At 34.0% G+C, this 12603-nt stretch overlaps 1 protein-coding gene across 1 annotated transcript in view; it reads left to right on the top strand.

The window, feature by feature from the left end:
• Positions 1–1678: 1678 nt before the first annotated feature.
• Positions 1679–12603, top strand: part of LOC145300440 (proton-coupled amino acid transporter 2-like) — a 108248-nt gene continuing 97323 nt past the window's right edge. Inside the window, 1 exon segment of the mRNA XM_080144483.1 lies at positions 1679–2204. The gene's annotated coding sequence lies outside the window, so the exon portion shown is untranslated.

The following is a 12603-nucleotide window of genomic DNA, read 5'->3' as shown; positions in this document are numbered from 1 at the left end:
CAGCAGCTATCATCCTTGGTGGTTGAATTGGCTTCCTCCGAAGGAAGATGTTTTTAGGCAATATCAAATTCACAAATCATACTTAAACTAATTAATCGATCATTATGGCACAAAAGTGGATAATGTAGGTTATATTTAGTTTAATTTAGTTTTATGTAAAGGAGTTCAAAGAACTTTGTGAAAATTCAGATATTCTAATTTTGATGAAATTTTAACTATCACTAGGAAACATCAATTAATAAATATTCTCAAAATTTCAATTATTTTTGGGTACTTTAAAAAGGTTTAGGGGTCATGATATGAGCACAGCCGGCCATTTTAAAATCCAAATATTATAGATTTGCATTAAATTTGATCCATAATCATTAGACACTGTTGCAGAGAGGTGAGAGGCATGAAAGAGGTCAATCGATCATAGAACTAATAAAGTACATACAAGGCAAAGATATAACGACAATAGAAAAGAAGGATGAGAAACACAAATGTTCGGTTAAAGATGATAGGATATAGTGTTTTATTTTTTAGCAAGAAAAGAGTAAAATATAAAACAATGGATTCAAGATCAACTGGAGCGAAAACAGGAGTCTTGCAAGGTTGAGATTTTTGGGTCCTTGAAGTAGGAACTGGTAGCCATACGTCAGGGGGCACTGGAAGAAGTAGCTGGATGTTAGTGGGCATTGGAACAGGTAGCCGAACGTCAGTGGGTACTGGTACGGGTAGCTGGACGTCAGTGAGCACTTGAACAGGTAGATAGTCGTCAGTGGGCTGCAGGAGCTGGTAGCTGGAAGTGCCGGAGCTGCAGGAGTCGCTGGAAGCTGCTGGAGTGAACCGGAGGTCGCTGGGGTCACTGCAGGAGTGAGCTGGAAGCGCTGGAGGTTGCAGAATTAAGCTAGAAGCTGCAGGAATGAGCTGGAATTGGAGTAGCAGGCTGTGAGGGGGGATCCAAGGAGGCAAGCAGTAGTAGACGGTAGAGGCATCATATTCTGATAGTTTGTGTATCACATAATTAGTTTGTTGAATAGCCCTGAAATGGGCTACTTGGGTACTACTGTTGCTGTCCCCTGGTCCCCACAGTGATGGGTTTGATGACTTGACAATTTGGGAGACACTTAGCTCCCAAGCCGAGTTGGAGGTATTTAGTTCTTTCACACTCCAAGAACTGTGACACCAGGTTTGGAAAGTGGGATCGAGAAGTCAGCACCCTCAAATAGGGACACTTTAACCTGCAAAAAGTACCTGGGTAGCACTGTTAGCATTCCCCAATAATGGCGCATCAGGCAATTAGCAATAAACTAACCCCTTCTCAAAGAAAGAATGCAAAGCCAGGGAGGGTTGACCTCCTAGAACTGCACAGGAACAGGTTGACTCTCTGCCATACTAAATAGGAAGCAAAGGGATGAGTCACAGGCGAACCACACAAGCGAGAAAGGTTGATCCCTTCACTGTAGAGGTTCCTAGATACTAGAGAGCCTTCTATTCTAATAGATTTTTCCTTCAGACAGTTAGACTTTGGAATTCCTTCCCTGCTTCCTGATTCCCTGACTGTACTGACATGCAGAAGTTTAAATTTGGCCAGACATTTCACTCATTGTTTTACATTGTTCTCAGTAGACATGGCCTCAAATAATAGCCCGTTAGGTCCAAATGATAATATGCCGTGTTTGGTATGAACAAAAGTAAAAAAGAAAAATCTCTTAACTGGATATAGTTGATATTTTTGTATCGGACTTTTATTAAAGAGGAAAATTATTTCAGCTTACACCGGTTTGTATAATTAGCCTGATTCGCTTCCGAAATCAAATTTCGGGGCGAATCTCATGTGCTTTCCTGAGAAACGCCTACAGAATTGTTGAACATCTGACTACGTTTTTTTTTTGTTCATATTTGAAGGATTTTTATTTCGACGACATTTATAAATATATATGTCTATATATATACTTTATTGAATCATGTCCAGTTTTAATAGCCGAACTCCAAAGAATCCCCACATTCGATGACTTTGTTTCCTTAAACAAGTCTTTTACCTACATTTCTTGAACATTTATTTTTATTATTATTTAAAAGTAAAATTAATAATAATAAAAGTAATAAATAAATAAAAAAAAACAACGAAAAAAATAATTGATTTTTATTCTACAAAGTTTTCCTTTTGTTTTGCCAACAAATTCAACTCTGAAAAATCTGGATAAGAAAACCAATTCCTGGTAAGTTTACAAAAATTATCAACAAGTTTATTTTCCGTTTTTTTCAAGTTTCGCACTTCCATCGTTTCTGCGAGCCTTTAAAGATGACGGTGTTGATTGGGAAAGTAATCCAATTGAAGGTTTATTCCGACCGGCTTATTTATTTATTTTTTTTTTTAAAAGATTTTTCAATGTTTTGAAGTCAATGTTAATTTTATTTTTGGTATTTTTTCACTACCTGCCCCAGCGTAGTATAAACACCCCCAACCACCCAATGGTAAGAACGGCTTTCGAAGTTGGGAGGGGGGTTATTCCGAAAGCCGTTCTTAACATGGGGAGGTTGAGGTGTTTATAATCCGCTGGGCTGGGCTGGAGCACGTCGTAAAAATTTACCTTATTTTTAATAATAGAATTGTGCGAATACTTCTTGTGTGTGTTTTTCGCCCCCTATTTGACTTGTACATTATTAATATTTTTATTCATTGAAATAAAGTCGCGTAAAATAATTTTTTTTAATCTTATATATTTTTGGTAATCAAATCAACTATTTGAATCTTTTGATTATAGTTGGGAACTAAAAAGGGTTCTAATGCAGAGAGTGATCCGCGCTATTTTTTTAAAATCGTATTTCCACGTTTAATTAAAGTTTAAAAAAAATTTTTTTTTTTTATTCAATTAGGTTAAAGTATAGAATAGGTACAAAACATCCTCCCCTCCCCATGTTAAGAATGCCTTTTTAAATAACGTTATTATTTCAGCACGGATCACTCTCTGCATGGCATTTGTACCCTAAAAAGATGGATTACTTGACAATTTAGCACTAAAACTAAAAATAGGAATAATTGGTCAACTGCCCTTAAACACTAGAATAAGCTGGAAATAGCGGATCATTTTATGTTAAATTTATATACAAAATTGGGTAAATTTATACAAACACCGTGACAGCGAATTAACCCTAACCCTAAACCCTAACCCTAACCCTAACGCTGTCACGGTGTTTGTATAATAATACCCAAAATTGATCTCCCATTCTAAATTCTAAATTGCATTTTTTTTCTTGCCGCCAAGTTTTTCAGAGTTTTTACGCATAAAAAAAGTAGAATTTTTGGTGCTTATGCACTTTTGTTACCGCTTTATTTTTAAATAGTTTTTTCATGTTAAATTCAAATTTCACGATATCTCTTTATTAAATTATTGAAAGCACTGAATAGTTAGAAAACACTCCCCCCCCTGGCCAGGTCTTTCGAAATAAGGTACTTGTTTAGTTTACTGAAGACTAGAAGACATTAAAAATGAAAATATTGCAAAAAAAAAAAAAAAAAAAAAAATTATATTGTACGTACCCATTATGGAATTAAGTTCTCATAAAAAATATCACTTAATTTGATCAAGTAGTTTTTTTTTTTTTTTTTTTTTTTTACAGTAGAAAATCAAATTTTAATGAGAATCGATCGTGTCCTGTCATCTTGCCTATTTCGCAGATGAGGAGGGGGCGGCAAGGGAGATAACTCCATTCACCGCTTAAAGTTTGTCAAAATTTGACGAGATTATTTTGAAATGTGGACAGAAAAAATATCTAGATAAATATTTTAGTTTTTTTGGTGCTAGTGCACCTACTGATCCGCGCTATTTTTTAAATTGTATTTCCAAGTTTAATTAAAGTTTTTTTTTTTATTCAATTGTAAGGTTAAAGTATAGAATAGGTTCAAAACACCCTCCTCTCCCCATGTTAAGAATGTCTTTTTAAATATTATTTTAGCGCGGATCAATAAGTGACTGCACTAGTGCACTAGTACAGATTTTTTCCCCACTTACTTTACAGAGTTTCTCTGTCCTTTTTTTTTTAAATCCCTTTTTCATTTTGTCGTGTGCTAATCCTTTTTTCGTTTAAAGGCACCCTCTTTGTCCGCTAAATAAGCAAGGTGGCCGCAACAAGATCGATCTCATTAAAATTTGATTTTCGGTACTTGTACAGTTTAGTCAAGACATTAAAAAAATGTAAATACCGAAAAAAGTTTAAATTGTATGTATCCGTTATAGAACGAAGTTCTCTGAAAATATTCACTTAATTTCATCAAATAGTTTTTTTTACAGTGGAAAAACACGTTTTTATGAGAGCGCGTTGAAGGCGGCCACCTTAGATAAAAAAACAAAAAAACACATTTTGTTTGAATTTTAGAAATGCCAAAGGAGATAACTCCAGTTAAAGCGCTGACATCCCTTCCCATCTTTAATACTAGTTTTTCTGCCTAAAAATCGAACATTTTGCTCGGTATCATAAATTGTTTTTTCGCTGTAAAAAAAAAACAAAACAAAACTACTTGATGAAATTAAGTGAATTTTTTTTTTTCGGAGAACTTCTTTCCATATCGGATACATACAATTTAAACTTTTTTCGATATTTTCATTTTTTAATGTCTTGACTAAACTGTACAAGTACCGAAATAACGTTATTATTTCAAAAGCCATTCTTAACCTGGGGAGGGTGTTTTTTGTAACTATCCTGTGCTTACACCTAACAATTTAATAATAAAAAGATATCGTGAAACTTGAATTTAATCTTAAAAATAGTTCGATTTGTTATCCACTGAAAAAAAAAAAAAAAAAGAGGGTGGCGACGCTCGTTCAGGTCCACTCAATTTAATAAACAAAAGATAGGTCTACCATAAAAAAAATGAAAAAAATAGCACGGTCCGTAAACTGCATAAGTTCCCAAAAGCGAAACTACAAAAAACGCACCCCGGGCAACGTTGGATCAGTTATTTCTTTTAAATAATTGCCATCGTAGAATCTTCGTTCAAGTTTTTAATTTAAAATTAATCACCATTTATTTTCTCTGAAAAGAATTAAAAATGATGGGGAATATTTGTTTCTATTTTTTATTCAAGTGGAAAATTTCTAGAAAGTGACACTTGAAAAATTTTGTCAGTTTTCATACGCGACAATGCGTGAAAAAATGAGATTCTGAAGTTCATTTTTTTTCCAATCACAATTTCGAATGTTTGTGGCGTTTTTTTTTTTTTTTTTTTTTTTTTTTTTTTTTTTTTTTTTAAATTTCTGCAGTTGGTAAGACTCCATGAAAGTGGACCCTGCCTGCACACACGCATGTTTTGCGTAAAGACGCTTTTAGTAGAAGTTACGCATGTTCAAGCAGTTTCGTTTTTTTTTTTATTTACTCATTTTTTTTTTTTGTTTTTACTTAAATAATTTTTCTTTAACTTTTTTTTTATGGGGTCACCGTGCACCACTTATCAAGGCCCGAAGGCCACTCGGGGATAAGGGTTATTGCGTATACCGTAACCAATGAGATAGTATTGTAGTAATCATTAGTATTGGGGGTTTTGATAGTGTCTTACTTAAGGGGACGCTTTGTCAGGAGTTTGTTTATGTTGGACTTGAAGACGTCCAAGTTGTAGTCAGGTGGGAAACAGTCCCACTGGCGTGCACTTCTAAGAAAGAAGCTTTGCTCATGGAATCTACGTTTGGATTTAGGCACAGATAAAGTGGGGAAAATTATTGACAGTAGTTTCAGCCAAACGGATGTTTCTCGTGAGGGATTGGAGCTCAGACGAGCACCTGCCATGAAAATAACGATAAAACAAAGACAGGCTCGCAACGTCTCTTCTGTGGGAGAGAGGTTGCAGGGAAGAGTAAAGGGCATCCCCCACTAAGCCACAAAGTCTATTTTGTACTCTGTCCAGGCAGGATAGGCTGTTTTTAGCAGCTCCTGCCCAGATGTGGCAGCAGTACTCCATCCTTGGACGTACGTGGCTTTTATACAGATAGAAAATTGCATCAATAGTGAGATATCTTCTGAAGCGGTAGAAGGATCCCACCATTTTCCCAGCGTCCCTGGCAACAAATTTGATGTACGTGTTCCATTTCAGATCAGGAGTAAAGGTCAAACCCAGAAGCTTGTCAAAACATGGAGCCTCTCCAAGACAAGAGCCATCCATTTCAATTGATTCCAGATGGGGATCAGTGCGTTGATGATGTAAAGATAGAAGCTTGGTCTTGGATGCATTAAAAGTAACCAGCCACCTCTTTCCCCATTGTACCACGTGCTCAAGATTAGAGGAGAGAGAATTAGAGAGAACTTTGTCATTTACAACCTTTGATGTGTTGCCATAGATGGTAGTGTCATCAGCATAGATGTCAATGAATGATTTAAGTATGTGTTTTGGGAGATCATTGATGTAGATCAGGAAGAGAGTTGGGCCCATGATGGACCCCTAGGGGACTCCAGCATTAATACTGTGGGCCTCTGATTTCTGCCCATCAACCACTATTATGAACCTATCAGAGAGAAATGATTTAACGATTTAGTTTATTTTCTTTCATGCACGTTGAGTTTCTTAAAATAGAATTTGATGCTTCTGCATTTTACGATCCGCGCTATTCTTTCAATAGTATTTTCAAGTTTTACGATATCCTTTTTAATGAATTGTTAGGTTAAAGTACAGAATATGTACAAAACGAATTTAGGAAAACTCGTCCCCGGAAAACTCGTTTCTCGAAAACTCAACCCCGGAAAACTCGTCCACCTTTTGCTAGGTAGGAAAACTGGTCCCTTATTGAATAAATATTGATTGATTGAAAATATATTTTATGACCGTTCTTGAAGATATTGTCTTTAAGAGAATGCACTGCACATGTCATAATATTTAAAAAAAAAAAATGGTAAATATCCAGATACGCTACAACAGAACATCGACCACTCTAATTTGATTTTTTATAGGTAATTGAGGTCACTGACAACGAATCTGATAGTCAAACTTGAGGCAAATTTACTGTTTGCATTGTATTAACCCCTGAATCCATGAACTACTTTCCACGATTGTGCAGCTTCCGTTTACGCTACGTGCGTGCGCTGCAGCATAAACGACAGCTTGCTTCACCACATGGCGTATCAATTAAAAAATTACGGACTGACATTTTTTAATGACTTACAATTGAAGAAAAGTACAATAAATTGGGAGACCTTTTTTTTTTTTTTTTTTTTTTTTTTTGTCTCCCGTAGTTTTTAATGCGGTTTACAAAAACATAAGCACCAAACATTTTTATGTTTTTTGTCCTTTTTGTTCTGCGGGAGGAGGATTCAATTATAGAACTTATGTGGCTTAATAGGTGCTTCTGCAGTTTAGTTAATCGTTTTTCCGTAAGTAACGCCCCAACATTTAGTGTTTTTTTTTTTTAAAAAAAGGTTTAAAACTTCGGATTTTACAGGTAAATTTCTAAAAAAAACAGGGTTTTTTTTTTTGTTTTAAATTAGAATATATTATTTATTGACCTTTTCTCTTCAATTTGTGATATATAAAACTATTAAACATAAATTATTTACTTTTTAATAGAAACTTGAAAATGGGGGGGGGCGTGAATTTAAAAAAAAAACGTTTGTCTAAAATATTATATTCGGTTTATTGGAAAGAACATAAAATTTCACATTGACCCTGAAAATATCGTAAAAATAGAATCAATAGAAAAATTTTGATAGATTTTTAAAGTTTAAAAATTGAAAAATATTGAGTTCGGAAAATTCATTACTGTTTTAAAAAAAAAAAATATTTCTATTACTTTTAAAACAACTTTATTAAAATTATATTTTCTTACGCAGACTTTTAAATAAATGTTTTTACAATTCAGAAAAAAATCTTATTTGTTACTTATTTGCCACGTTATTTGACCAAGAAGATGTTGGAGTTATCACCCCCTAACAATAGCCGCCGTCTGCATCCTGCACAAGTGACTCCGAAATGACTTTTAAATGATACCCTCCCCTCCCCATGTTAAGAATGGCTTTCGAAATGATATTATTTTAGCGCAGTACCAAAATTACATAAGTATCATGTTTTTTGTTGTTGTTTTGTAATAACACAAGAATTATTTAACCTGAATTAATTCTTCTTAATCAAATAATTGCTTTCTTTGATAACTTGTGTTTTCTTTCTTTTATTTTTTGTTTTGTAATAACACAAAAAGTTTTAAAACTAGAGTATTTTCAAAATTAAATACATGATTTCGTTTTTCGTGTCTTGACTCCGTGATTAAGTTTATTTTTTAAAACACGAGTTAAAAATAATTAAAAAAAATATTATGGGGGTGCATAGTCTCTTTTAAAAACAATATCTCCTTCAAGAACGGTCATAAAATGTGTTTTCAATCAATATTTATTCAATAAGGGACCAGTTTTCCTACCTAGCAAAAAGTGAGGATTTTTCCGGGTACGGGTTTTCCGAAGACGAGTTTTCCCGGGGCAAGTTTTCCGGCACCGTACAAAACACCCTCCCTTCCCCACGTTAAGTAATAGATTTCTAAATAATAGCGTTCAAAAATACTCGTGCACAAAAAATGAAAGAAAATGAACTAAATTTATTTAAATTAAAGAAAACTTATTGGTTTGGACAATTTGGAAATGAATGTAATTAACAAAATAAACATGCGCGTGAAAAAAGTTGCGTATCAATTATTCTCGAAGAAAATGAAAAATTTATTTCATTAAAAACTAGCAGTACCCGCTAACTGGCGTTGCCCGGTGGAAGCATGCCCCTCCTTGAAAAAAATTAAAGTACGGTTGTTTCTGCCAAACCTCCAACTTCATGTTACGAACGGCTTTCGGAATAGACACCCCCAACTCCTCATTATTAAATAAACTTACATAATAAAAGTAGGTTTCGTTAAATATATTAGCGACCAGCAGAAAAATTTATATGGCGACCAGCAGAAAATTTAATGGGTAAATGTTTACTTTAACTACAACATAACACCAACCAATAAAATTTTTTTCTTTTTTTTTTTTTTTTGTAGGTTTTCGGGGTGGCTGACAACGAATCTGATATTCAAACCAGTCGCAAATTTACTGTTTGCATGGTATTAACACCTGAACCCTCGCACTATTTTGTGCCAACTCACCGCCATCGTTTATGCTATTCTTACATGATGCGGTCGCGCATGGACATGTGTAGTAAGGTGACTTGTCTCATCGCGGAAGAATTTTTTAGCAGACATTTAAAATAACAAGAAAGTTTTCAAAAATAAAATGTGGTTCATTTCTCTGTGTTAACATAGTTTTTGATGCTTTTTTAATTGATCTAAAAAATTAAGTTTTCACGAGCGACAAAAGCATTTTTATTTTTTTTTTTTATTTTTTTTTTTTATTTTTTTATTTTATTTTTTTTTTTTTTTTATTTTTTTATTTATTTTTTTTTTTTTAATTTTTATTTATTTTTTTTTTTATTTTTTTTTTTTGAGGGTTTTCTTTTTTTTTCAATTATAAAACTTGTACAACAGTTAACAGGTGCTTCTGCAGTTTAATTTACCGTTTTTGTGTAAGTAATGCGCCGACATACACCGAGCAGAAGAACTGTTTAATTTTTCACAAAAATTCTGTTTATATTGAGGGATAGGGCGGTAGAGGGGCAAAAATTCTGTTTACATTGGTGGAACAGGTGGGGTCGTGTTGTACAAGTTTTATAATTGAAAAACCCCACTTCAAAAAAAATTAAAAAAAACGAAAAATAAAAATGCTTTTGTAGACCGCTTGTGAAAACTTAATGTTTTAGATCTATAGGAGGGAAATGTTGTGCATTTCTCTCCTAATAATTACTTAAATAAACACAAGGCCAAACGACATTGCTTTTAACAAAACAATAATAAAGGATTTATTTAGAAAAGGCGAGATTGTATCTCAGACTGAAGAGAAAGAAAGAAAGTGTAAAAGTCTGTTTGAAGGTGTCGTCTGCCATCAGACTAGTCGTCAACTAGAAGCAGTGGGAGGGGTGAGTGAGAGAGGTCTGTATAGGCTGCTTGCTGGCGTCTCTCTGGCGATCACAACTGTGATCCCAAAGGGCTAAAAATAGTCCTTAAGGGGACAGCTCAAATCAATGCGCCCTGCCAACCGATTGGTCAGTGTGGCCAAATCACTATAGCACTGGGCATTGATCCGCTTATAGTAAATAGTTTAACTGCTACAGATCAATTAAAAAAGCATCAAAAACTATGTAACACAGAAAAATGAACCACATTTTGTTTTTGAAAACTTTCTTATTTTAAATGTCTGCTAAAAAATTCTTCCGCGATGTGACAAGTCACCTTACTACGCGTGTCCATGCGCGAACACATCATGTAAGAATAGCATAAACGATGGCGGTGAGTTGGTACAAAATAGTGCGAGGGTTCAGGTGTTAATACCATGCAAACGGTAAATTTGCGACTGGTTTGAATATCAGATTCGTTGTCAGGGATGCCGAAAACCTCAAAAAAAAAAAAAAATTTATTGGTTGGTGTTCTGTTGTAGTTAAAGTAAACCCATTAAATTTTTCTGCTGGTCACCATGGAACTCAACGCCCAAGGAGTACTATTTTTTGTTTAGGTATTCTACCCCCCCCCCATATTTCATGTTACGAAGACTAAACAAAATAAATGTAGTTTGATAAAAATTGCAACATTTTTTAATGCTGAAAAGATCAAATAATTAAAAAAGTTATTATATAATAAGTCCTGTTATTTATTTCATTTACCTTGTAAATAAAATTGGAATAAAATCAATATTATGTGAAAAAAAACAAAAAACTTGACAATTTTTTTCCCAGTAATATAATTATTTGAATTACAACAAATAAAAAAACAATTCTAAAAAATAATTTTAAAAAGCTTTAGATGATATTAAATTCAAATATTCTGCGATATTAAGTTTAAACAAAGTTTTTTTTTTATATAACAGATTTACTCTTGAGATAATAAAAATTGTAAATCCGAAATCGAACTAAAAAATTCGTTTTGATTTTATTCTTTAAAATGATAGAGGGCGATCTTTATTTTATGGCACATTTTTCCAAAAAAGTATGGAGGCCTGTAAGCAACATTGTCTTTAGATACGCAAGTGTCAACAGAAGACGTTAAAATTAATTTTATTTTATTAACTCTCGTCTGTAGTCTGTTAAAAAAATCTATTTGTTTTACAATGTAAATATGAAAATCCGATAGCAAAAAAAGTTTATTCCATTAACACTTATAGCGCCAATGAAACCGCTATCTTCAGACCATTCTCATTTGAAACCATAGATTCAACGTCTCTATCAACTGAAGGGTGAGCAAGGTTATATTTTTTGGTCTTATAAATTCATGTATATTTATTATATGATCTTCCATAGTTGGGTCCATACTGAATTGGAATTCATTATTGAGATGAGGATAATAGTCCGCAATAAATAAATTAATAAATAAAACTCATCTCAATAATGAATTCCAAATAATTAATATATCATTTGGATTATATCCATGAAAAAGTTGCGGAAAAACGTTTGTCACCCATTTGTTGGCAGAACCGTGATCTGCTGACATTGATTCGCTGTGAAATCTTTTGAACAAAACATTATTGGCCTGCTTCCAGCGCATGAGCCAGCCATTGCTCGGTTCAAAATCAACTTCAAGATTTATGGCCAGTTGTGATGCTTTCTGCCTAATGACGTGATCGGTGACGGTAGCTCCATTAGCACATGCTTGTGTAAACCATTGTGTAAGCGCTTCGTTAACGTCCTTGTGCACGGATTGGCACTTTCATTTGCGATTGTTTCCGTTCATTTGCATGCAAGATCTAAAATCATCTTGAGAATTTTTGCTGCTGTTGAATAACCGATTCCATACTTTTTGACCGCAGCGGCCAGTTTGAGTTTTTTTACTTTTACATGGTTGATGGACTCCACCTGTTCAGAAAAGCTCAGAGCTTTTCGTCGAGACGGCGACATCACTAATAGTAATAATCGCAAGCAAACGGTTTTCAGTGGCAAAATTGTAATAGAAATCACTCTCGCAAACGACTTTATGTTTGCTTGATCTGTAAAATGCCAGCAGAAAATGTAGAAAAGACAAGCATAATTCTGTTGGTCGTTCATTGGTGAACGTATGCCATTAATTTGCATATGTACACGATGGTAACTGTTAAATGGGATTAATTCTAAAGCAGGGCATGAGTGGAGCTTTTTGTTGGACAGCTTAGAACGAGAACGAACGGTGGAAGATAATATTGAATACACGAGAATTTGTTGCAGGTTGAGAGAAGAAAGGAAAAAAGACTTTCGTGCGTTGTATCGACAAAAGAACTGTTTGACATTGCCAATTTTTTTTTTTTTTTTTATATCTTTTCCATTTTATACTATAACAAACTTGAAGTACCCCAGTAGTTGTTGCCCCTGATAGTAGCCCCCTACACCAAAGTGGCAATTTTCCTTGTTTGTGGTGAAAATGTAATTAAAAAAAATAAAATAAAAAAGTGGTGAAATTAATTCTTTCTCACTGCTGAATACCGTTTCGTGCATAAAAAAAACCCCCGTCGTTCTGTTTCTCACTGACACAAGTTAACCGTACAAAAAAAAAAATCTGTCCTTCTGTTTCTCACTAGCATGCACAAATTACTACAATGGAA

Source organism: Euprymna scolopes, chromosome 2 (assembly GCF_053919585.1).
Source record: "Euprymna scolopes isolate OS-2025 chromosome 2, ASM5391958v1, whole genome shotgun sequence".
NCBI classification, from domain to species: Eukaryota; Metazoa; Mollusca; class Cephalopoda; order Sepiida; family Sepiolidae; genus Euprymna; species Euprymna scolopes.
Note: the sequence above shows the minus strand (reverse complement) of the source record. Positions and strands in the feature narration are given on the sequence as shown.